At 43.6% G+C, this 26786-nt stretch overlaps 1 protein-coding gene across 1 annotated transcript in view; it reads right to left on the reverse strand.

Annotated features, from left to right (window-relative positions):
* The window catches only part of LOC115132984 (muscarinic acetylcholine receptor M2-like), a 95879-nt gene extending 71940 nt beyond the window's left edge, over window positions 1-23939 (reverse strand). Inside the window, exons 1-2 of the mRNA XM_029665762.2 lie at window positions 23796-23939; window positions 19996-20146 (exon numbers count right to left, since the gene is read on the reverse strand). The gene's annotated coding sequence lies outside the window, so the exon portion shown is untranslated. The remainder of the gene's footprint in view (window positions 1-19995; window positions 20147-23795) is intronic.
* Window positions 23940-26786: the final 2847 nt, after the last annotated feature.

Below are 26786 nucleotides of genomic sequence, written 5' to 3' on the forward strand. Positions count from 1 at the left end.
GACATTTTTCTTTGATACCAATGACAACACAGAGACTTCCCCAGCATTATTGTGGGAAACACTGAAGGCTTATCTAAGAGGCTGTATCATCTCCTTTCAGACTGCCAGGAGTAGGCAAAACAGAGGTAAACTGGAAGAACTGGAGGGACAAATTCACTTACTGGATAGGGAGAATGCTAGCCATCCATCTATGGAGAAACATAAAAAATTACCTCTTTTAAACTAGAATATAATCAGATTCTCTCAGGTAAATTGCTAAATCTTTTCTCTATGCCAAGCAAAAATATTTTGAGTTTGGTGACAAACCACACAAATTACTTGCCAGACAACTTCGAAAAAATGTGAGTGACCGAATGATTCACAAAGTTAAATCTGCATCTGGGGAATTACTCTCTTCCCCTAAAAACATCAATGACAGATTCCGTCAGTTTTATGAGACTCTATATACATCTAAAGCAGATCCTAACCCCTTAATTATGCAAAACTCTTTGGAGGACTGTAATCTCCTGAACCAGGAAGATTCTAACTTCCTGAATAAGGAAATATCTCTTGAAGAAATTTGAGAAACAATTACATCTCTAAAGAGTGGCAAGACCCCGGGCCCAGATGGATACCCTGGTGAATTCTATAAAACATTCAGCAACATGCTCTCTCCCTACCTGCACAAAATGTTGGTTCAGGCCAATGAGGATGGAGCTCTCCCTTCTACTTTGGACGAAGCGTTCATTACAGTTATACATAAGAAGGGTAAAGATCCGGAAGAGGTAGGGTCATACAGACCAATATCTCTCCTTAATACAGACCAAAAGACTTTAGCAAAAACTCTGGCTAACAGGCTTAGCACTTTAATTGGCAAATTGGTCCATTCGGACCAGACACGGCTTTGTCCCTAACAGAAACTCATTCTTCAATCTCGGTCGCCTCTTCAACATTATGAGGTTACCCAACGTGGACTTTGCCGTTATATCTCTTGACGCCGAAAAGGCCTTTGACCAAGTTGAGTGGCCCTATCTATTCAAGGTCCTACAGAAATGTAATATTGGAGATGGGTTTATAAAATGGATGCAGCTTTTATATAGGAACCCCTGTGTGAGAATACTCACTAACCAATCATTGTCGCAATACACAGCTATAATACTAAAGATACTCTAAATAAGATTTCCCTATACGCTTTCCCTATACGCAGATGACATCCTCCTCTATGTAACAGAACCCCAGGCTAGTATTCCAGCTATTCTTGATGAGATCAATTTGTTTGGTACCTTCTCGGGATACAGAATAAATTGGAACAAGAGTGAATTAATGCCCATACGGTTGCAAAACAACTCGTGGCTAGAACATCTCCCAGTTAAGTTATCTTCAGAAAAATTTACCTACCTAGGAATTGTAGTTACCAGACAATACGCTTTACTATTTAAAGAGAATTTCCCCTCTCTGATGCAATAACTCAAGGCAAACATACAATTTTGGAGAACTCTTCCAATTTCTCTGCTCGGAAGAATTAATGCCATTAAAATGGTCTTCCTCCCACAACTGCTCCCAGTATTCATACCTAAATCCTTTCATAAACAACTGGACTCAATTATCAATCCTTTAATCTGGGATTATAAAACACACAGGATAGCTAAAAAACGCCTCTGTAAATCCAAGATGGAAGGAGGATTGTCTCTCCCAAATGTTATATTTTATTACTGGGCCGCTAACCTCCGCGTTGTTACGTTTCTGCTGGATGACGCACTTCTGTCATCCAGCTGGCTTAGTATGGAGCGTGAGGAGTGTCACCCCTTCTCTATTGGCGCTGTGATTTTGTCGCCTGTCAATCTGGAGATGTCACTTTATTGTAACAATCCTATTATACATAGCACAGTCCGAATCTGGAAGCAAATTAAAGTCCACTTTGAGTTAAGACCAATGTCATTCATGCTCCCTGTCGCCAGGAATCCCTCCTTTGCCCCTTCTAACCTTGATAACACCTTTGAGCGATGGGGAGAGCTGGGGATAAGTACCATAGGGGATTTATATATAGAAGGGACCTTCTTCCTTTGAGTTGCTGAGGGAAACTTATAATCTTCCCAGAAGTAATTTTTTCAGATACCTACAAATTAGAGACTATGTTAGAAAACACCTCCCAACATTTGGGAATGCTAAACCTTCCATGTTTGACGGATGCATAAAAATATGCCCCTCCTCAGATAAACTGATATCGCGTCTATATGATGCTTTTCAATCTGTTAGCACACCTTCTACAGATGCCATTAAGGCAAAATGGGAGGAAGAACTAGGGACTGACATTTCGGTGGCAGACTGGGAAGAGAGCTTGAGGTATATCCACACATGCTCCATTAATTCCAGACATCGTCTCATACAATTCAAGGTATTACACAGATTACACTATTCCAAAACTAAACTGCATAGGATATTTCCTGATACATGTGTGATAAATGTCAGGCTGCGCAGGGTACACTACGCCACTGCTTTGCACTATGCTCTAGCTTGCATGGTTATTGGTGTGGAATTTTTGGGATCCTCTCTGAAGTTTTGGAGACTTCATTAGACCCAGACCCGCTTCTGATAATCCTGGGAGTGTCTGAGTCCCTAAACAGATTAACCAACCCCCCAAAACAACTAATCTCTTACAGTCTCATTTCGGCAAAAAAATGAATCTTGTTGTTTTGGAAAAGGAGGGAAGCGCCCTCTACCAAATTATGGCTCAGTGAATTGGCAAACACTGTACACTTAGAAAGAATTAGATATATTCTGAACAATAAATGATCAAAATTGATCAAATCTGGCAGCCTTTCCTCTCCTACTTGGACGAGTCGGCGCTGTGAATTTGTACTTATTAACGCACCCTCAATTGTAATATTTTAATCTACCTTTGGGCAGCATGTGCTGGCCCCACCACCTGAGCAGTTGGGGGGGGATAAGGGGGAATAAGTGAGGGGGTGACATCTACCCTCTTTCCTTCTACATGTCCTTGTTCTGTATGTCTTGTTTTGTATTATTTGTTTTGTACCCAGAACTCTGGGTCTTGTTGTTCCTGTCTGCTCTTTTATGTTTAGATAAGAATTGTATACCTGTCTTGTATATCTATACACCATTCTTGTGTGTGTTCAATAAAAAATATTTGAAACAGAAAAATGTCATTTCTTTTAATTTTTATTTCACCTTTATTTAACCAGGTAGGCCAGTTGAGAACAAGTTCTCATTTACAACTACGACCTGGCCAAGATAAAGCAAAGCAGTGCGACAAAAACAACAACACAGAGTTTTGAAAGCTCTTTACCAGCCGCTACATAAAAACACTCCTGGCACTCTACCTTAAGTGGAGAATGAATGTAACACCTGCTTATGAACCGAACCGCAGGCTGCGAAAGAACACGAGGTATTAAAATAAGGAATAAAAAATACAAAACTTATTAGATGAGACATAAGCCCTGTGGCTATGGTTGTGTTTTGTACACTGTCATCCCAGAGCAGATTCAAATATGATATCGTGTTCTGTTTATGGGACGCGGGTGTGTGCATTACAACGCATTCTGCCAGACAATATCCTACTCTGCCTGTTATGAGTAATCACACTGAAACAAGAAGGCAGTGAAGAACTCACAAAGCCCCTCAGAGATGAAATGGCACCCTTGAGGCGTGACAGGAGTGATGGAGGTCATTTTCTCTTCAATGCAGATAACGTAGAGTCCATATGTAGAACTGGTGGGCTACCAGATCATTTCTCTTCACATTGTCCAACGTTACATTGTCCAAATGATTTGTCCCCTGGTGAAAATGTGCTTAATGATCTTTGTTTCTGTGGCTATAATTCATTCATTAGTCTAATAGGAAAAGTCGTTAGTTTGATCAGACACACGTAAAGGAAAGTACACTCTGGTGGGAGCTGATCATGTGGAACGGGTTGGAGGAATTTGCATCACTGTGAGAAGTTCTTATTCCGTTGTTTAATTAAGGTATTTCTGGCTCCTCAGGGAACACCCCATCCTGACAGTGACAGTCACATGATGACGATACTGGAAATTCAGAAAGATTATACGACATGACATTGCCGGCGCCAATTTTGCTGATGATAATATTAGAAACCATTCAAGGTCTTATATTGGTGTTTTGCACATTCTCACTATTTTGAACACAAGCTATATTTCTCAACATCTGGTTAATACCTGATGCAGATTGCTAGCTGACTAAACATACAAGTGAGGCCGCTTGTAAAGTAGCGATATGGTGATGAAAGACATAAGGAGGCAGCTTCTGATGAGTTCCAATAAAGTTGAGTTCTTCTTCTCTGTCTGTGACGCTCTTCTTCTCTGTCTGTGGCGCAAGCTGTATCTGTCCTGGTTGGAGAGTTATCTGTGTGTCAGTGAGAATGCCCATCAGGGCTGTGAAGTGTGGTCTTTGGTTCTCCCTGGATCCTGTCTGGCTGTGGCTGCTGTCTTTGTCCATACTCCATCACCTTAATCTTCCCTCATAAATTACCCTGCCCACTTTGATTTAATAAAGCTGCCTGCCTGTCCCAACAGACAGTCATCGCTGATTTACTCTAGACCTGGCTGGTGCATCGCTGTGTGTGTGTGTGTTTCTATATATATACATGTGTGTGTGTGTGTGTGTGTGTGTGTGTGTGTGTGTGTGTGTGTGTGTGTGTGTGTGTGTGTGTGTGTGTGTGTGTGTGTGTGTACAGGAGGGTCATGTGTAAAAATGAAAGTGTGTGTACGATTATGTGACTGAGTGGGTTTGTGAGGTCAGAGCTGGTGTCCTTGTGTTGGGTGTTGAACATAATGATCTGAACTACTGTAGTAGGTTAGAGGTCATCTGGTGGTTGAGGCAAGGTTTAGATTGTAGCCTATCAATTGTACATACTCTATTACACTTTGTAGCTGAGAATAAGCAACTCAAGATTGAACTGAATCTACTAGGGTTTAGCTGCAAAACATCTGAAACTAATTACAATCTAGACTTCACCCCCCTGTGATTTCAGTGGTAAACAGAAGCCTTCGAGGTAAACAGTAAATTCAATTGTTTCTGATTAGGCAGAATTAAGATATTATAAAAGTAAGCATATGCTATCACTACCATCAATGCCTAAAATGTATGGTGTCAATTTAATCTGTTAGTTTAAGTTACCCCATTCAACCTTGTAAAAAAGCTGCAGATAGCAGCGTATAACGGAGAAGCAGATATAACGGAGAAACTACACCCTACCCCTTTACTCTCTCAGAATCACCTTTATAAATATGGCAGCTGCTCCTCTCTCCCCCCTGCCGGTGGGTAGAGTACAGGTGGTGAGGCAGGAAGGCCCAGAGAGCTCTGAGAGGATGCCTGCCATCATGAGAGGATGCCTGCCATCATCACCCCTCCTGGGTCAGTACAGCTCCAGAAGGGCCAGGGGAGCTGCGGTGCTGCACTGGCTATAAGACGTCTTAATGAGGCCCTCTGTCTCTCTGACATGCCTCTACGGCGTCCTGACTGGGTGACAGAACCATTTATCTGGGAAATCTCTCAGCTCAGCCCTCCTTGAAGAGAGGGGTGCAGACTGCAGATAGGTGCGGAGCATGCTCACACAGTATAGCAGACCTCCATGGGTGTCTAAATAGGATGTTTCCATATGCACTGGCTTACTGTGAGTTAATGTTGCGCAACAGCTTGCTATGACATTGTGCAGAGAACGATAAACTCAAGAGAGATGGTTATATGCACCAAATAGTAGACATGAAGTTATACTTCAAATTGTCTCTGGTATAAGCAAGCAAATGGTTTCATCGCTATTCTACCTAGGGGGTGCATTGGACACCCCCTGGGTAGAATAGTTTGCATCATGAACTACGGGGGATTTAATCTATTTATTGTCACTCCCTGATCTGTTTCACCAGTCTTTGTGATTGTCTCCACCCCCCCTCCAGGTGTTGCCCATCTTCCCCATTATCCCCTGTGTATTTATACCTGTGTTCTCTGTTTGTCGCTGGCCAGTTCGTCTTGTTTGTCATGTCAACCAGCGTGTGTTGTATCAGCTCCTGCTTTTCACCAGTCTCTCTTTTCTCGTCCTTGTTTTGACCCTTGCCTGTCCTGACCCTGAGCCTGCCCACCTGACCACTCTGCGTGCCCCTGACCCTAAGCCTGCCTGCCGTCCTGTACCTTTGCCCCACCTCTGGATTACCGACCTCTGCCTGACCTGTACCTTTGCCCCTGTTGCTGTAATAAACATTGTTACTTCAACTCGGTCTGCTTCTGGGTTTTACCTTTATCCTGATAATTCATATTATGTTTTTAGAGTCATCGCAATTTCCACTCACGCAATCCCTGGTGAAATTGATGTTTTATGTCCAAAGACTCTAGCATTTCCATTTGATACGCCTTAGAGACTAGTATAATTCTCCTTTTACAGAAAAACATATTTGCACCGCTATCAAACTGTTAAGTGCTTTGAAAATACCCTATAGCTAGAATAACCCATTAAACAGGCCTGCCAGTGTTTCCATTTTGAAATACTCAGGAGTGAAAGCCCATAATGCAATGTTCTAGCATTCGGTGTCCCTCTGCGCCAATTGTCAGGGCCCGGGTTCCAAGTATGGGCTGCTGCTCTATCATGGTTCAGGAGTATGACGAGGCTTGACTCTCAGGGTTCTGGGGCTGTTATAGATCTTAGGGTCTATTCTAAAATGTTCGTCAATGAGAATCACCTCTTAGCTGACGTCTTAACCAGCTCTCCCTGTTGTCTACTTTGGGCCTTCCTCCCAGCTGTAGTGCGTGTCTCTGCTCACTGCCTTCTATAACGTCTTGATTATACCATTTTGAAAAGCTGTTCGTCAATCAGCCTCTGCTGGTGTGTGACAATAGGCTACATCTCTGGAATGCAGAGCTCTCACTACTCTCTATTCCACATCTCTGTATATTTGTTAAGATGATGGATATCTTTGTGTTTACTTGAATTGTTATTCTCAGACTGCCTTCCCTAGATATTGATCAACCTCAAATGCTCTCAGCAACCTTTCATCCGTCACAGATGAGTTGCTTGCAGTTGTCTAAGAAAGTGGTGCATGCTATTTTACAGGAACATACCGTACACATGTGTTTTGGTGTTTTTCTCCATGGATATGTCTGCAGCAGCTTGTTTATTCCGACGTACCGGCATGAGTCTCAGACACCGGGGGCTGAGGTTGACCGTGTTCAGACAACACATCTTCTTGGCTGCTCCCTGTATGAATATCAATGCGACTGAATCAACGAGATTGATTAGAGGGGTCTGTTGTTTAACCCCAGGGCCGAGCGCTCCAGTTATTAGTTTGTTTACTTAGCTATTAGCATTGCTTTCTGTTTTTCTCTCCCACTCAGTATGTCCCAGTATATTCCTGCTTTGTGTTAACTGCGCTCATTAAGGAGAACGAGGAGAATGAGGAGGCGGAAGGCAATTTAGGTGATTTAGAGAATGACAATGCAAACATTATAGTAGTTGACCCTGGTGCAGGTAGAGCCCGCGGCTGGCACTTGTTGTCCTAGACCTTGTCACTCATAGAGTTGTCATACCTGTGACTAATATAGGTTCAGATGAAGCTGGCCAAGTGAGCAGTCTCTACACGGATACCATGAATTGTGGTATTCCATGTTTTCCTGACTGACTACATCAACTCTTTTTTTGTGTGTGATTAATGTAGCATGCGGGAGGAAGATTATGTTGAAACAGCTGTTGATCTTGCATTGTGCTCTTTGGAAAATGCATTGTGTTCTATTTTGGACTTCTAATATTCTTGATATGATTTCGAGGTTCTTCTCTCATCAACTGAACAACAACGAATTTGGCTCTGTACTTGGAGATGACTGGCAATCATCAAGCATGACATCCATACAGAAACTAGCGTAATGGACTGAAGGATTCATTTATGCTAATATTGGAAGACATTGACAAGAGGGGTGATTGCTTATTAAATCTTCCTCTGGAACTAGCGTATATAATTGTACACAGTCATGAAACCTCCACTCAACCAGTCTTCTATTGCAACTTTTCAATCAAACGCTTCCCTCTTGTACATTTCTCATGTAATCTGTTTATGAGGCAATTTCAGATTTGTGCGTAAACAGCCCAACAACTGCACAATTAGCTCAATGTGAGATGAATATCAACGAGATTCTGTTGCCACCCCCCTCACTGCTGTCTGACTACAAAAACAGCCAGTTGGAGAATGGACCCCCCCATGTTAATGGCTAAAGGAAGCAGGCAGTGAATACTACAGGCTAGTAAACCGCCCTGATAATGACATTCAGAGGTCAGGGGATTTGTTTTTTTCCCCCCACATATTATCTAAAACCTGATAAGCAGGTCTGTTCAGTCTGTGCTCTCGGACAAAACCATGCAGCCTCTGCATATTTATTCAACCTCATCCCATCCCCCTAGAAATCCCTGCTATTGAAAAGTGGGCTTTTACAGTGTTCATCATCCTTTGGAGGAAAGCAGTCTATTCTGCTGAGCTCTGACTTTACACTGGGATAAAAAGATTTCTGCCTTAAGTTCAGGGGAGAGCCTGGGAGAGAATGGTGCGAGGGTTAGCCAGCCACAGGAGGGCTGATAAGAAGTGAATCAATATTACATCCGTGTCATAAAGGTTAGCTCACACATTATGGCCAACTACTGTCTTTCACCATCTAGCACAGTGAGATTTGATTTATTTGATTTGATCAGGTTAATCTTGATGGCAATGCTGGACCTTCCTTTCAAACCTACCAGTATTAAATCTATGTAAATCAGACCTAAACATCTGAAGGCTGTGAGAAATAGGAACGGTGCGTGTGGAGCGCTGTATGAACTCATCATCAGGCAGTAGAGTGAATCAACGGAGGCACTCCCAGAGGTTTAGTAGCTGATGGGAAAAGAACGGAGGAGGGGTTTTCTCTGAGATAATAGAATTACATTCACAACTAGAAAGAATTCCGGCGAGGAGTCCTTTTAAAATTAAATTTCCCTCTGCAAGAGGAATAGCAGGGGATATTCCTGGAAAAGCAGGCGAGGATATCTGGGTGAAACAAAGGTTACAGGATGGAGAGGACGTCTTCTCTCTCAACTCTGATGTAATACTATCTGAGGTCAGAGGTTACTACAGTGACAGAGATTTAGGCTATTCTGTTCCCTTTGTAGTTTACACGATGCAATTCTCATAGCTTTCCTGTGAACTCCTAGCAGGAACATATAGGAATATAAAGCTTTTTTTGTGTGAATGAATGCATTGTTTATGCTGTCGATTTGAACTCTGTGAGAACTTGTACAGTTTGTATATTTGACATTGCAATTGCTACAATACCGATGGCATCTTAATGGCTCTTTCAGATATTGCTATTTTGCGTTGTTTGGTTCTGTATCCATCGAGAATTGGTTTGTGTTTAATGGATACAACGCTTATTTTAAAATTGACTTTCTGTTTTCAAATTTCCTGCCATAGTAAACGCAAATGCTGTTGTGTACGAGAGAAAAGAACGGGAATAACTACCGAACCTAGTAAATCCCGTCCCAAACATCAGTGACACTCCCACTGGGCAAAGACCAGGATATTGTGTTGTCATCTGCAGTCAACAATGCACAGGGCTGGATCATCAGAAAACAAAAGGAACAAGTATGTTTAGTATTCAGAAGGTCTGGTCACAATCTGCCAATGGCAAAAACAAGTCCTCTCCCCACCTCGGCCCTATCTTCAGGCCCTTCAGATAAATATCCCAACATATTCCTTCAGCATTTATTATTTCACTGTTTTCCACTGTAATGTTGATCTTGCTCGTGCAGAATAGCCCTCTGCTGTCATGTCCATGTGGGAGAATTGAATTCTTCAGTGAGTGGTGAAGAGGACGTTACGCTCCTGCACGGCACTGATAACTTTCTGCATTTGACCACGTATTGTGTCGAGCCGAGTGGCTCCTGAAAGCAAAAGTACTGTAAGTTGCTTCTTCCCGAAAGGACGCTAAATAGATTCGCACTCTTACATCCGTTAAAGTTTAGAGTTGAAATGTGGACAAATGTTTTGAAAAGGAAATAGAGGAGATTGAATTAGGGCAGACATGAAATATGAATGCGACTTGATCTTTACATTTTCATATTTTGTTGCCATATTTTGGTACTCTTCAAGGAAATAAAAACAATTTCACACACGCTTTCCGTACAAACAAATGTTTTATTGATAATGAAATCGGAATGTATAATGCATTACCTATCCATTGTGATCAAGTTTGGAAGGCGTGTTTCGAATAGTCAGTAGTTTATTTCTGACTCTGATGGCTTTCTAACTAATTAGTCAAGCCTCAACATGAAAATCTCTCAACTGGATGGTACCCAGGTCTGCTGCTTCTACAAATGACAAGAGAGAAAGTTCTGGAAATGCTCCATTGACATCCAGGTGATTTTTTGCCTCTGTCTCGCTATTTATTTCCATCTCTCACTCTCTTAGCTGGCAGTCCTATCTACAAAGTCATGTTTTTCTCCAAATGCCATTTTCAGGGCAAAAATAGTAGCTTAATAATCATGAACTCTGTAATCTGAGTAGATCTACATGTAGGTGTACGTGGGGTTTTGACCCCAAAAGTGTGAAATACCACTATTGGAACTGGCCAAAACAGGCAGCTTAGACACCATTTCCATGCAGCAAGTCACCCCTCCCAAACTCTCTCCATTCCGCAGCCATTTTCCAGAGCGATTTCTGAGTATAATAGCACTCACAAATCATCCGCTGGGCAGTGGAGTCTGGGAAATTGATGTCCCTTCATTTCAAAACAATGGAGGTGCCTTATGAGGGGGCTCATGATGTCATAACTTCAGGGGCTGACAGACTGGGCAGGGAGAGGGAACGTGGTCCATGAACAGGCGCAGGGCCAATGGAACCCTAGGCAGGTACGACTCAATCAATCCCTGCACTGGGGAGACACGGGGCTGTGGTCCAAGTAGCCAGAGACATGCTCAATCACATCTCCTCACAGTGAACAAATTGACAGCCTTTACTCTGGGTATCAGCCCCTCCTTATCCCCCCAGTCTGCCAGCTTCTTTCTCTCCTTCCCAATCTTACATGCACAGAAACAGGTCATTCAAAGGATAATCTAAGACCATGTACCTCATCCTTCTGGCAGACACCGCCTGCACAATGCCTCATTGGGTCAACCGGGCAAAGCATTGAGATCAAAAGTATTCAAAGTTTTTCAAAGTTGCATGATAAACTGAAGACAAAAAGAGAGAGAGAGAGAGAGAGCGAGATGTGTTGTCGCAGAAGTTCGGTTTTTATACGTCTCTCAGTCCACCAATATACAGTCAGGCAGGCTAATATCAGTGTGGATTAAAGAGCTGCTGGGGGTTGTGTGAGAGACATTGACTAATAAATAATTAATGCAGGCCAGTGGAGGAAGTCGATAAATCTCCAGTTTTTGAGTCCTGCATGCAATTTAGAGGGCCGGGCACCGTTGGAACGGACGTTCCACTGATTTAAACCCATAGATGAGACGAATAAAACCATCATTTCTAAGGGGAAATTCAAATCATCAACCCTATCCATCAAACCCCTTCTGTGTTCTTTTGATGAATGTTGCTCCCCTGTGGGTTTATATGAGAGCAAGGGTTACCACACCTTCCGAAGAAAATATTAAAAAGACACTTACATACTGGATTACTCCCAACCACGGGTGAATTGGAAGTGGATTGACTTGGCTGGGTTCCTGGCTACACACCTGGTCTCATACATACATATGGAACGCGTCTGCGTTTTTGAATGAGTCGCCCCACGGTAGTAGAACCTTTTCACACCGGAGGCACTGTGTCCTGCCTCACCAAATCCAACCATCACTTCAAAGAGACAGGACAACGGTGATCTTTGCATGACGGATGGGGCTTTCCTGGCTCTAAGCACTGGGGAATGAGTCGCCATGCGTATCTGGGTCTCGCACACCATGGCCTTCCAACAGTCACAAATAACACAGACACTAGAACGTCACCCAATCAGGATGGAACCAGCCCCCACCCCCGTTCAATGTAAAATGGATGCCTGGTCTGGTTTGTGGAGATCCTAGCAAGGCTGGCAGGATACGCATCCGGGGGAATGTGAGGAGACGGTGTGTGGAGTAATGGCGTGCTTTTCCCTGTGCTGTCACGAGGCTGTGGCATGGATGGCTGCTTTACAGACTCTGAGCCGGGGACTAATGGCAGAACGTGAAGAAAACAGACGGGGGGGATCTCTGTCTGCTTACGTTCGTCAGCGAGGGTCACTGTCACGACGAATCCTCTGATGTAAATGAGGCTAACCGCACCGTCTTGAGACACACACACACACCTCTCTTTCTCAGAACAGAGCACATCTCCAGGGCTGTCAGACAGGGTTGTGAGGTTAAGGGAGGTTGGCACAGCAGAGCAGGAGCAGAGCAGGCTGACTGTCAATGCTGTTGACAGCAAGACGGACGAACCAATACTTGAGGGAGCAACAGGCCCACTTTCCCTGTTTAATTAACACACTGTCCTGTCAGGGATGGATGTCTCCCAAATGCATCCTAAGCCTCCTTCATCATCCTTCATGACCTGCTATCATTCACCTTAATTTCTTAAGACATCAGTATACACTCATACACATCCTATCATAAACACCCTACTCCTCCCGCCTCCCCCCTCCCCACTCACCCCTCCTCTAAACCCAAACAGTACGCTTTCCCCCCGTTCAGGCCTCCGGATCCATATATGAGAAGTTATTGGGCCAGGCCGGCTGGAGGTAGCACAGTCATTTCTCACCACTCTGTGCCTCGGAGGAGAGTCGGTGATCCCAGTCAACATTAACATCAGCTTTCTGGAGAAGGGCCTCCATTAAGAACCAGCTGCATGGGAAAAGCCCATCACAGCGCTTAGGCGAAAAGCAGAGCTAGAGAGAACACACGAGGGGAGAAATGACTCCCTATGTCACCTAGACGTAATGCTCTCTCCTGACATTATCGCTGCTAGGGAGTTTAAGTGCAGTTCATCATTCCACTGCCCAAAACTGTGAAAGCTGTCACGCCTCCAGACTTCAGTCAATAGGCAAGACCATGGTGAGTCACCACTGGCTCGCAGAAATGTTCTCTCACCATGCACATAATAATGAGAAGGATCTGAGTGACCTTAAAGGCAAAAGGCAGTTTGGTCGACAGCACCACTCAGCCAACACCAGCCAATTCAGAACCAATGTCTGTGGATTAAAGATGATATCTACATTGAATGCACATACGTTTAGTCTGATGGAATAAAGCAGAGCAGATTTCTCATTCAACTTTTTTCGGCATGTATTCATCTCTATACAAGCCTATTGTTATATATCCAAAGACATTCTGTTATTTACAGAAGAAAGTAGTTACTCTTTGGCAACCAATCCCTCCCTTTTCCCTGTAGTTCTGTTTAACTGCAACAAAGACAGCATTGCAGCCTGCTGTTTATACTCACAACAGGACGTGCTTGTTGAAACGAGCTGCGGGCTTTTCTCTAATGAAAGCCAGGGGTATTTAAGGATGGGGACTGACTGGTATTTTTTGGGGGGATTTTGTCTGTACCTACCGCCACCTCAGGACGTAGGCCAATACGTCACAGACACACTCATCACACGGCATCTGGTCTGATATATCTATGGCCAGGTTGCCACCATCCTGACTGATGAGATAGACCAGTAGGACAATACCCAAATACCTTCCACCTCCACGTTCACGGAACACGGTGAAGCAGAGAGAATAGTGTCTCCTGCATTCTAACAGCTCCCAATTATCTCTTGTCTCTGAGTCGAAGCCCCTCTGATTTTCTCCTTGGAATTTATTTTTATTTTTATCGCTCGCTTGCCTGTTCATTGTTCTCTACTCGTCTTTGTTCCAGCTGGTCTGACAAGCCCAGAGTTTTTCTCTGGTTGTGCTTCTTGTTCTTTTTCTTTAGCGTCCTGCCTCCTTTCTTGGATGGTTCCCGGAGAGGTCTGTCAGAGGGTATGAATTCGGAGAATCTATCCCCCGAGTGTGTTTGTGTTACACAGACACATTGTATTCTCTGGGCCCCCTCGGCAACCCTGTCTCTGTCAACTCAAAGTAACAGCATATCAGACGGTGCCGTTCAGTTTGACACGGCCAGCTGACTCAACGGGGAGTCCAAAGATAATAACGGACATAATAAATCCTTTCATAAACCCACAGAACTCGCATATAAATACCACATAGAATCATCGGGGGGACGGCCGTGCACAGTTCCTAAAACGCACACAAATGGCTGAAATACACTCTTTCTCCATGGCATTTATTCCAAATGTCAATTCAGCCACCTGGAAAGGGTTTTGTCCACAATGGTTTCTTCATGAATGTCAGGTCGAGTCATGGATCTGTGTGCAGCAGGTTTATAGGCCAAATGGCTGGTTGTTTCTCTCACTGCCAGCCTGAGGTTGAGAAAATTAGCTAGATATCTAGGTATTGGATGATCCGGACATGTTGTGCTTCTGGCTTATGGAAATGTCTCTGAAATATCATATGTCTGGAGTCGTCCTGGTCTTGTTTTGATAGTGGAAGTATGTCATGACCCTGTTTCCTCTTTGTCCCAGTCACTCTTCCTCCTTGGGATATATCTACATCCTCCAGTGATTTCCCTCCACTGTCCCCCCGGGCACAGCTAGACACACATCTTTGCTCTTTCTGAGAAATAACAAGGAAATAACAGACATCTACGAAATGCCATCCAAGACTAACAAGGCAGCGGTATTTACAACCACTATCTGGCCTTTGTCTTGCGTTTACGTATAGTTAGACAGAATGGACAGCCGCAGTAAATCTAACCAGCTGAGCACATAAAAGAACTGGGTTTTACTACACAACATAGTGGAAAAAGAAACAAAAGGTGAGATGAGTTATACCTGAAGCTACAGTATAAACAGGTCTGCACTCACAAATGCACAAGAATTAACTGAGGCACTGCTGAATCTGTAACCTCAAATGATCATTGCCTGCATTAGTATCGCTCGGTTTTAACACGTGTTCAACATGATCCTCCACCATGGTGGTTAGAGCGTTGGGCCAGTAACCGAAAGGTTGCTGGATTGAATCCCAGAGAAGAAAAAAAATTAGGAAAGACACATTTCAATTGAATGCATTCAGTTGTACAACTGACTAGGTATCCCCCTTTCCCTTTCCCTTTCTGCTCCTTAAATTAGCCAGCGTCTTGGACAGGAGCATTTTTCTCTGCTAGGATTCCGTCATTATCTTCAGTTCAGAGCCTGTGTTTAGCTGGTGAGAGCGTGTGGGCCTGTACAAAATGGAGCTTTTGTGTGAAGCAGTAGTCTCTCCACTACTCTAATTGAAGTTTAATTTTCGCAGATTGCCTTTTTTTCTCCTCTGACACTGGTATGGGAGAAGCACAATTACTTTGTAAAATTGCATAGGCAATTTACAGACTTGCTTCTTTGGCACATTCTGCAGTTCTGAACATTCACAAAAAAAATGATAGTATTTATGTTGCAAGAGGCTCGCAACAGGACTAAACGGAAAAATGGATTGATGCTGTAATTTCGTGCCAATTCCTTTCAATGGTACGTTTTGGCAGTATCTACTGAACAGAGAATGAAATAAAGTGTTCTAGTTTGACGAGAGTGGGGGACATTTAGGGTTCCTTAATGGTCGGAGGACAGGACCAGGGCAAAGGTGACATAGAACTACAGAGGTTTACAATAAGGATTAGTAATTAAGATGTTAAGGCCTTTTAAGAGTACAATTGAATTTAAAGTGTGAGAATGACCTTTAAAACCATGTTAGTCCTTTACATAGGGGCTCAAAACACTTAGTTCTTGAAAGTGAATGGCTGAGGATGGGAAAACAACAGATCCACTAGGGCAGGGAAATGCAGAATTAATTCAAGAAATACACATGATTAACCTATCACCTTGGTAGACATGTCAACCTTTGGGGGGAGCCCAGTATCCAGGAGAAAGAGGGCATCATTATAAGGTACATTCTTTGAAAAAAGGTTTCCAAAAGGGTTCTTCAGCTGTCCCGATTGGAGAACCCTTTTTGGTTCCAGGTAGAACCCTTTTTGGTTCCAGGCAGAACTCTTTTGGGTTCCATGTAGAGCCCTCTGTGGAAAAGGTTTTACATGGAACCCAAAAGGGTTCTACCTGGAACCAAAAAGGGTTCTTCAAAGGGTTCTCCTATGGAGACAGCCGAAGAACTGTTTTAGGTTCTAGATAGCACCTTTTTTCCAAAGTGTGTAGATGAGAAACAGGAAATAGAGATGATGACGGTGATCCAGGGAATGGTGAATGAAGAGAAAAGGATGGGCATAGGAGTTTGTGTGTGTGTGTGTGTGTGCGTATGTGTGCCAGTGTGCTGTGTGACCATGAGTTTATGTGCGTGTGTATCTGTACGGCTTCCTGGAGTGTGAATGTCAAATGTTTGAGATGCTATCTTTCTTTCTGACATAACACAAACCCATTCAGACAGTCTCACTGGTCCTGTTAGTGGCTGTGAATGATTAAAGGCCCAGTCCTGTCAGACTCTGCCTGAAAGAGCTCAAACTCACCAGGACTGTAGGGAGACATTTTTTCAGCCTCGTATCATCATCCCTCTTCCTGTCTAATTGCTCGTTAGTGTTCATGACCCGAAAGGGGAGAAATTGACACAAGGCTCTCTCACAAACATTCACACAGTCAGCAGCAGCAACAGCAGTAGCACTGTAGTGGGAAACATCCCTCTAGAGTCCAGTATATTCTGTCTGGGCAGAGTTGGTAACAATAACAGCCAGATGAGCCAGGCTGGCTGTATCATTCTCTACCTACTGAGTCTAGAACGGGGATTGGGAAAACGAATCACCCCTTAACACTTTCCTCTCTTGGACTCATTCTCGGTGTCCCTCGCCATCAAATGCATCTCCAATAGCCAACCTGTGTGTGAGAGGTCAGAGGGCAGGGAGGGAAAACCATCTTTCCATGTCTTCTGTCTTCTTCCTATCCCACATCATGGAGGAATTAGATCTGGCTGCAAAATTACAATGTCACTGCTCTGCCATGGTTCCAACGGGAGCGGGGACTGCTGAATGTTTTATGGAGCCAATAATAATGGAGCTAGAAGAGCAGGGCCGGATTTATCCGGTGCCGAGGCTTAGTGCAATTAAGCACCGGGAATGGCAGCCGGAATTATTACTGGATGAGTGGCAGGACTTAGGAACACCTGAGGCTTCCTCAGCTGTGTCTGAGAACCGAAAACAGGCAGAGAAATATCTTGTGATATCGATGGTACTACTACTTAGTAGTACTACTATTACTTTATTATTCATTTATTGCATTTTACCCCTTTTTCTCCCCAATTTTGTGGTATCCAATTGTTTAGTAGCTACTATCTTGTCTCATCGCTACAACTCCCGTATGGGCTCGGGAGAGACGAAGGTTGAAAGTCATGCGTCCTCCGATACACAACCCAACCAAGCCGCACTGCTTCTTAACACAGCGCGCATCCAACCCGGAAGCCAGCCGCACCAATGTGTCGGAGGAAACACCGTGCACCTGGCAACCTTGGTTAGCGTGCACTGCGCCCGGCCCACCACAGGAGTCGCTGGTGCGAGATGAGACAAGGACATCCCTACCGGCCAAGCCCTTCCTAACCCGGACGACGCTAGGCCAATTGTGCATCGCCCCACGGACCTCCCGGTCACGGCCGGATACGACAGAGCCTGGGCGTGAACCCAGAGTCTCTGATGGCACAGCTGGCGCTGCAGTACAGCGCCCGTAACCACTGCGCCACCCGGGAGCCCCGTACTACTATTACTAAGCAGTCTTGGTTCTCTGTTATGATACAACAAAGGATTCAGCACTGTTTACAGACAGCAGTGGGGAAGCTCGTTCTTCCATCTCTAAGCTGTGTCCCAACAATAGCTGATAGGCTAGCTGCTAGCCCAAGGGTAAATGTAGTGAACCCTCTTGATTAGAATGGAACAGTGTCACGGTGCACCTCAAAGACACTGCAACCTTTTAGACGCCTAGGCTAATTCAGAGGGAGGAGACCAGGAAAGAGAGTTAGAGAGAGATACAGCATGGATGATTCATTACAATGATATCAACAGATCTTCAATTTTCTCCGGCCATGATTAAAGCATGTTGACGTTTATTGGGATGAATCCTGTCCTGGAGGGTTACGTTTAAAATCCGATTGTATGACTTTGTGGCTGTGCCAGCTAGTGACTACCCTGCAGAGCTTCCTCCAGTACATAAGCTTTTTCATAAGTCATCCCAATAAATGCCAACCTGCATGATTTAATGTATTCAGGTCTCCCCCTGTGGGACACTAAACAGATCACCTAGAACCAATTTTGAAGAGTAATGGCTTCTGATGTATTCTATCAAACTTTTACACTACAATCATCTCTGGGTTCATCTGAGGTAGTGTAATTCACCACCGTATAGACTAGAGAGCCCTGAAATACTAAACGGCAAGCTTGGGTTTTACAACCAATTACCGGGTCACTACATCTCTTCAGCATTTTTTATGAAATATGCTGACACAATGCACAGAAGAAGAAGATAAACACACCACATACCGCTTAGATCAACGACCTCCAATAGTCTTTGTAGGAAATGCAATGACACTATTTTATTTGATCCATACTTCACAGTGCTAGACAAAGATCTGGAGGAGCATCACTCAGTGCTGTGGAGTTCCTCCGGTACACCCCATATAAGTTCTGACTCCTTCAACGTCAGATAAATAACCCATCATCTGCTCCAGGTGTAATGACTGCTGTTATGACAGCACAATTCAGCTGGATTTTACGTGCCGTGGCTGGTTTGATTGTCCGAATTTTTCAATGTTCCTTGAGCTGAATCGCAGGCTTGCGAGAACCCTATTGTTACAGGATATAGGCTACAGAGTTGTATCAGGAAATCATGCAACGTGCAACGTAAGTACTTATTTGGAGCGGAGATGGGCATGCTGTATCTCAACACATCTCCGTGTTCTGAGTGGTGGTGACTAGCATTGTCAATGTAGCTGCTCAAGAAACCGTCTAGAGAGGACTTGCTAAACATCTTTACCACTCCATTGTGCTCAACACGTTAGAGTGGAAGGTTTGCACATGCTCTTATTCCATTCTCCCATTTTAGCCTAATTACATCCTCTTCCTTAACAAGCCTCCATCGCTGGTGCCTCAGCTTATCCATACAAAGCTAAAATAAAATTTTAATTGCATACGAATAAAATTAAAAAGTGTGATTTGACACCAGCAGCTCAGAGTAGATGTGGCAGCCTGCTGTGGTTGAAAGCGTGATAATCAGGCATTCCTTTCAACTGGTGCCATCTCTCAGCTCCACTGATGTGCACCGCACCACTACTCGATCACCACCGCACCACTGCTCGATCACCACCGCACCACTGCTCGATCACCACCGCACCACTGCTCGATCACCACCGCACCACTGCTCGATCACCACCGCACCACTGCTCGATCACCACCGCACCACTGCTCGATCACCACCGCACCACTGCTCGATCACCACCGCACATGGTGGGAATGTATAGGCAAAGCTAGGAGCGCATTATGTGTTAAGTGTTAACTTTGCAATTGTATTCAACAAGTGAGTAATTATCATGCCTGTTCTGCTCCCACCCTCAGCGGGGAAACATCTTGTTTTCAGGGATACAGTATTTTCAACCTAGCTTCCTTTCCTCCTGAAAACCGGATGTGGGTACCCCGCTCAGGTGTTTAGTTTACGCCTGCTACCTTAAGTTACTTTGCTCCTAAACAGCTGCTCTTTCAAGTGAGGCAGGGAACCTGTGTGACTTCCAGAGCCATTCAAGTGGCCCCTCTCAAGCAGACACTTGCTGCTCTCCTAACAGACCACAACTCTGTCTCTCAAGCAGACACTCACTGCTCTCCTAACAGACCACAACTCTATAGATGGCTTATATGCAAAACATGAAAGCCATTTAGAAAAATAATATGTTCTGGAGCAGCAACAACTTAAAAATCACAATAGGTCATTCATCTTAATTACAATTGTCCACCATACCTGTTAGTGGCATCGGCTCACTGCATGTCATGAAGGGGTGAGGAACTCCAGCTGAGCTACTGTACAGTAAACCTCCACTTCCACTGTCAAACAGTCTCCATTGTGTTCAGCCCAGGAAGAAGTCTCCGGATGGGGTCAGCTTGGGATGCCCCTATAGAGAAAACACACAAATAGCATCTCACTAAATGGTAATTCTCTTTGCCAAATCAATATAGCCTGTCAATTTGTCCCACCTTTAGTGGGATGACACTGAACAAACTCCACATCTATCCCATGGTTGGTGTAGATACATTGGAGAATGAATGTAAAACAAAAATGAACACTGATAAAAAACGATCCTATAGGTAAAAATGAATAAATCCATAGCTTCTCCCTACACACAAACTCAAATCCCATTCTTCCTCTTTACTCACATTGTTAGTAAGCCAGCATGTCAACCACAGCAGCCAATATGCAACATAACATATTCACATTGATACAGATCTCCAAGTCTATAGAATATAGGTTATGAGCCCTATACAGCGTCTTACCCTAAGGGTTAGTATATGCCTTTACAGTACAGTATGGGATAATCATGGTCATAAACCACAACGGCACAAAATGATGCTTACTCTTTAATGGTTGCGTCTCTAATGTGATATCGATAATATATTGACAGTAATGTACTGACTGTGTCCTCGATGTGTAAACTTAGTAAATATTTACTGAAGAAGTACATGCAAATGCTACCATAAGTGGTAAAAAAACGGATCCTTTCCAAAACAACCTCGCTCGGTACAGCTTGAATAAAGTATGATAACCAATACGGAAATAGCTAGAGTATTTACCTGTGGATAAATCGACAACGCATTGTATGGATTTCACTGACAGCTTAAAGAATTGTGCAAATTTTTCACACAAATTGCTAGGACTGTGCTGCGTGACCCCTTGGCCATGCAGCTTAATTCATCTTAAACGGTAAAATATTATACAAGTGTACTGCTGCTCACCCCACCTACGGTGGAGGAGGGAATCAGGAAAAATCAGTCGAGTAAGCTTTTCAGCAATTATATAAGGGCCTTTGTATATTTTCAGAAATGTGATGTTTGTGACAGGGAATATGAGGTAGAAAATACCCTCTCAAAGCTCGCTCACAAAATAATGTAGGATACAAATAATCTGATGCAATGGTGTGTGTCTGATCTGCACCATAGCTGATGGCAAGCACGTAATATGGAAAAACGAAATACACCAAATGTATTCCGGGTCTGTACTGTACATGGCAGTGCTATGCAAAAAACAATCGTATTTTCCTCTGGAAATGAAACTAGGTTACCCGTGCATGTTATTTTGCGAAGATAGCGCAAAGGCAATACCAATAACCATTCTGTTAAAGGCTCTTAATTGTGAGCACCAGAATGCACCCTACCAGCCAAGCTGTACCAGTACCAAATACACTTTGCAAGAACCAAACCACTACCAACAATTATTCAGTATTCAATTGGTCTAGTGTTGAGTCTGCCCAGTCTTTATCTCACAAAACCAATTAATTTCAACAATGAATTCAGGGTCACATTGTTCATAATAATTACCAGTGCACTTACGCACGTAAAAGAGAGAGTGCAGAGTCCGCGCCTTTTTGTTAGAAATGATGACCACGTTTTTCAACCTGCACCTGGACCTCAAATGCATCAAGTGCACTAATTAATCAAACACACCAGACACATTAGCAAGAGGTACATTTGCATCCTTCTTCAAAGCATTCGCCCCCTCTGCAATCTGTTAAATGGCCAACGTAATTTAGATTTGGGAGACCAATCAGTAATGCAAGCACAGATTCTTAATCTATAAAATAATTCATGTATTTTTCTCATCGCCTTCATCAACTCGATCAAAAACAGTCATTTTTACAGTTTACAGATGGGACAGTCGAGACAGTGTATCTTTATCCCGGTCTGATAAATGCATATCCTTATCCTTATGTGAGTCTATGGGGCTATTTATGAATAGCCAGGCACATTTGTTCTCCCGCAGTGTGACCAGCGTTTTATTGGAGATCACAGGGACCCATACATCACATGGGGATGGTAATCGATGCCAATCACATTTTTCTTTTCCAACCTCAAAAGGCTTGACACGACTGTGACGTTGTCGTGAGGAATTGCACCAGCTTCCAGCGACCTCAAAACACAAAACCAGTGGCTCATTCCAAAACTTGATTTTGACGCAATTTCTGAAAGAACGTCATGCAACCTACATAATGAGGCAAGCCCTCTTATTTGATCTGTTAAGAAATCTGGAATCGCTCACAATCTTCTTAATGCTGTCCGTTATACAATCATACAATCTGCTAATCTGTGTCAACATGCACCAGCCATATCCAAACGCATCCTTCGGGGTTGCTCGCGCAGTGCCAAGCGCGCTTTTACGCGCACATTCAGTGAGACATGCAGCTTCATCACAGTCAAACAAACCCAGTTGTTTGTCACTAAATCGAAACCCTTCTCTCACCACCACTGCAAAACAACCACGAGTAAACTCATTGCGCATTGGGTGAAATAATTGAAGTTCCTCTCTTTAACATATTCGAGCACGTATGTTCATGTTCATTTATTGTTATGATGGTGGGGGGCATAAATTAATGGAGGCTGACGACGAAATCGACAAACCATTCCCTGTCTTCCTTTGTGGGATAGGGGACACAGCAATAGCATTCTGTCCCCATTGGATGGACAGAGTCGTATTTGCACGAGGTATGAAGGTCTCCAAATCAAGGACATCGAGTCCAAATCATGCGTCAACTTCCGGATGCTTCATACTTCACAGCAAAATGACTACGATTATTCAAAACTTTGATTTTAAATATTTTAAACATTAACATATACAAAACACAAATCAACGGCATATTTAAATGGTATACCCTCTTTGTGTCGCACAATAGAATAACAGCTTAACTAACGCAATACAGTTGTAGTAGCCCATAGCCCAAGCGGAAAATTCGATTCTGTTGAACTTGTTTTGAAAAACAATTTGCCAACTCTCACGAAATGCTTGCTGTTATGCTTGGAGAGGTGCTTGGTACGGGGATGCGCAATGCCATTCCTATAGAGAAAGGAACCGCTCCATGGATGGATCGGCAACAGACATGCAAATGGGGGGAAATGTAATATTCCCTTTATGATCATTGTAATTATTAAAACAACTAATTAAAGATTATTATCGTAACATTGTATACCACCCTTGTATATATCGTTTCATTTTTTTGGGATGCAGAAACAGTCCACTGAAAAGAAGATTTGGATCATATGAGAATGTAATACTTTTTACTTTTCCAAAATAAAAGAGAATCATTCCAATATTGACGACAACAGCAGGTGATAGAAAACAATCTCCATAGCACTATGATAATTTATTTATTTGCTAAGCTGAATTTCATTGCGCAATGTGACAATTCCATTCCGCATCATGGCATGGCACAATATACAGATACCCATGTCTAAAGCGCAAACCATCTCCACTCCCATGTCACTGATAAACACGTTTATTACATCCCCTGATAGGAAATATGACTCCTATGCGATATTTCCTATTGCATAGCATCGGTTGATTCAGTATAATGTAGTGAATGCCCAAGAAATAGGTAGGTCAAGTCGAACCTTGCTTGTTGCGCACAAAGTTCTGTCAGTATCCTGTCACGTCTGATGTTGTTACATTATACACTTATCCCAAGTAAATTGATATCCCCTATCGTGCGCAATTCTCTCCATTCTCTAACCAAACATTCTTAAGATTTGCATGACGTATGTTGGTGAGTTAATTACCTGCTCTCAGGCTTTTCTGCTACTCGTGCAGCGGGTTACCTTCGTCCGGTGCTCTCTGGAAGTTAGTTGGTCCGCTTCATCACACGGCTGCACGTCTGAGGACATGCTTGTAGAGTAAAGCTGGGGAGGCAAAGCTGGCTTCTTGGCTGGAGAAAGTGGCGAGGTAGGAGAGCGTGTATGTGAGAGAGAGAGAGAGAGAGAGAGAGAGAGAGAGAGAGAGAGAGAGAGAGCGGGAGAGTTAGAGGGGGGCGGTGCACAGTGCAGAATTTCTTAGAATATTTGTTGCCGGTGAAATCCCCTGCGTACCTGTCTTGCTTTTTGACGAACAAAACCGACGGTGATGTTATACACTGATTGTATGCAGAGTTGCAAACTACGTGCTAATTATATTGTATACTATGCAAATGATATATATGTCCTATCATGGTTGCATTGGTTGTGCTCTGAATGTGCCTAACCTTGATTTGCATTACTTGTGAAATGTCGTCTTGGGTAGCCAAGGCCGTTTGTTTGAGCGGATTGCGTTGATGCCTTTCAGAACCATGGAGAGCGCACACGACGCCTGAGCAAGAAAACCTGGGGAGAAAGTCAATAAGAAGGTAAAGCTGCTGGTTGATCGTCTTCAAAACAGACCTCTGCAGAGGAGGTGTAAAAGGAGTTTAGCCATTTGACCGTACGTGCTGAACTGCACAGCACTCTCAGTGATATGAGATTTGTTTAGCCGCGGGTTAAAACATTTACATTACATTTACATTTAAGTCCAGAACAATGCCTCCTCATGCTGAATGAGCGCAGCACAGAGGCGTCAAGACCATAGGGAGCACATGGGCGTCCTCACATGTGTCCTGTTTCATTTTTTATTTGTTGTTGTTGTTTCTTTGTAATACTACTAGCCACCTAGCAATTTTGATGGCTTACAGGCTATCAATCATGTTCGAGTAGCTAGCTTGTCTAACTATCTTAGCTGGCATGCCTGCTGGCAAGGTTGGCAGACTTTAGAAAAGCAAGCGTTTACTAAATGTACTGAATAAGATTCACATTCCTTTCAATCTTTTACCCAGATTTGAGCAGAGATGCAGAGAAGCATATTTCATTTGTTTAAAAAAAGAACCACCAGTCAGGAGGATACAGACAGCTCAAGAGGTATGTAAAGAACCACCAGTCAGGAGGATACAGACAGCTCAAGAGGTATGTAAAGAACCACCAGTCAGGAGGATACAGACAGCTCAAGAGGTATGTAAAGAACCACCAGTCAGGAGGATACAGACAGCTCAAGAGGTATGTAAAGAACCACCAGTCAGGAGGATACAGACAGCTCAAGAGGTATGTAAAGAACCACCAGTCAGGAGGATACAGACAGCTCAAGAGGTATGTAAAGAACCACCAATCAGGAGGATACAGACAGCTCAAGAGGTATGTAAAGAACCACCAGTCAGGAGGATACAGACAGCTCAAGAGGTATGTAAAGAACCACTAGTCAGGAGGATACAGACAGCTCAAGAGGTATGTAAAGAACCACCAGTCAGGAGGATACAGACAGCTCAAGAGGTATGTAAAGAACCACCAGTCAGGAGGATACAGACAGCTCAAGAGGTATGTAAAGAACCACCAGTCAGGAGGATACAGACAGCTCAAGAGGTATGTAAAGAACCACCAGTCAGGAGGATGCAGACAGCTCAAGAGGTATGTAAAGAACCACCAGTCAGGATGATACAGACAGCTTAGATGTGCTTAGATGTGCAGAAAAAATACATATATTTTTTACATTTAATAAAGTATAATGATTATGGTTCTAGATTGCAGGAAAAAGCTGTTTTTCAGTTTGAAAAATACAACATTCTCCAACCACCACCCAACTACCCTCATGTAAAGTGCATTCAGATTGTATTCAGACCCCTTGAATTGTTGCACATTTTGTTATGTTACAGTCTTATTCTAAAAGGTCTTAAATGTTTTTTTTCCCCTCATGAATCTACACACAATACCCCATAATGACAAAGCAAAAACAGGTTTTTAGAAGTATCCAGACCCTTTACTTAGTACTTTGTTGAAGCACCTTTGGCAGCGATTACAGCCTCGAGTCTTCTTGGGTATGACGCTACAAGCTTAGCACACCTTTATTTGGGGAGTTTCTCCCATTCTTCTCTACAGATCCTTTCAAGCCCTGACAGCTTGGATGGGGAACATTGCTGCACAGATATTTTATGTCTCTCCAGAGATGTTAGATCGGGTTCAAGTCCAGGCTCTGGCTGGGCCACTCAAAGACATTCAGAGACTTGTACCGAAGCCACTCCTGTATTGTCTTGGCTGTGTTCTTAGGATCATTGTCCTGTTGGATGGTGAACCTTCGTCCCAGTCTGAGGTCCTGAGGGCTCTTAAGCAGGTTTTCATCAAGGATCTCTCTGTACTTTGCTCCGTTCATCTTTGCCTCGATCCTGACTAGTCTCCCAGTCCCTGCCGCTGAAGAACATATCCACAGCATGATGCTGCCACCACTATGCTTCACCGTAGGGATGGTGCCAGGTTTCCTCCAGATGTGACGCTTGGCATTCAGGCAAAAGAGTTCAATCTTGGTTTCATCAGACCAGAGAATCTTGTTTCTCATGGTCTGTGAGTCTTTAGGTGCCTTTAGGAAATTCCAAGCGGGCTGTCATGTGCCTTTTACTGAGGAGTGGCTTCCATCTGGCCACTCTACCATTAAGGCCTGATTGGTGGAGTGCTGCAGAGATGGTTGTCTTCTGGAAGGTTCTCCCATCTCCACAGAGGAACTCTAGAGCTCTGTAAGAGTGACCATTTGGTTCTTGGTCACCTTCTTGACCAAGGCCCTTTTGGTACCCTTCCCCAGATCTGTGCCTCAACACAATCCTGTCTCGGAGCTCTGCAGACAATTCCTTCGACTTCATTGCTTTGTTTTTGCTCTGACATGCACTGTCAACTGTGGGCCCTTATATCGACAGGTATACTGTATGCTTTTACAAATCATGTCCAATC

Source organism: Oncorhynchus nerka, linkage group LG8 (assembly GCF_034236695.1).
Source record: "Oncorhynchus nerka isolate Pitt River linkage group LG8, Oner_Uvic_2.0, whole genome shotgun sequence".
In the NCBI taxonomy this organism is placed as follows: Eukaryota; Metazoa; Chordata; class Actinopteri; order Salmoniformes; family Salmonidae; genus Oncorhynchus; species Oncorhynchus nerka.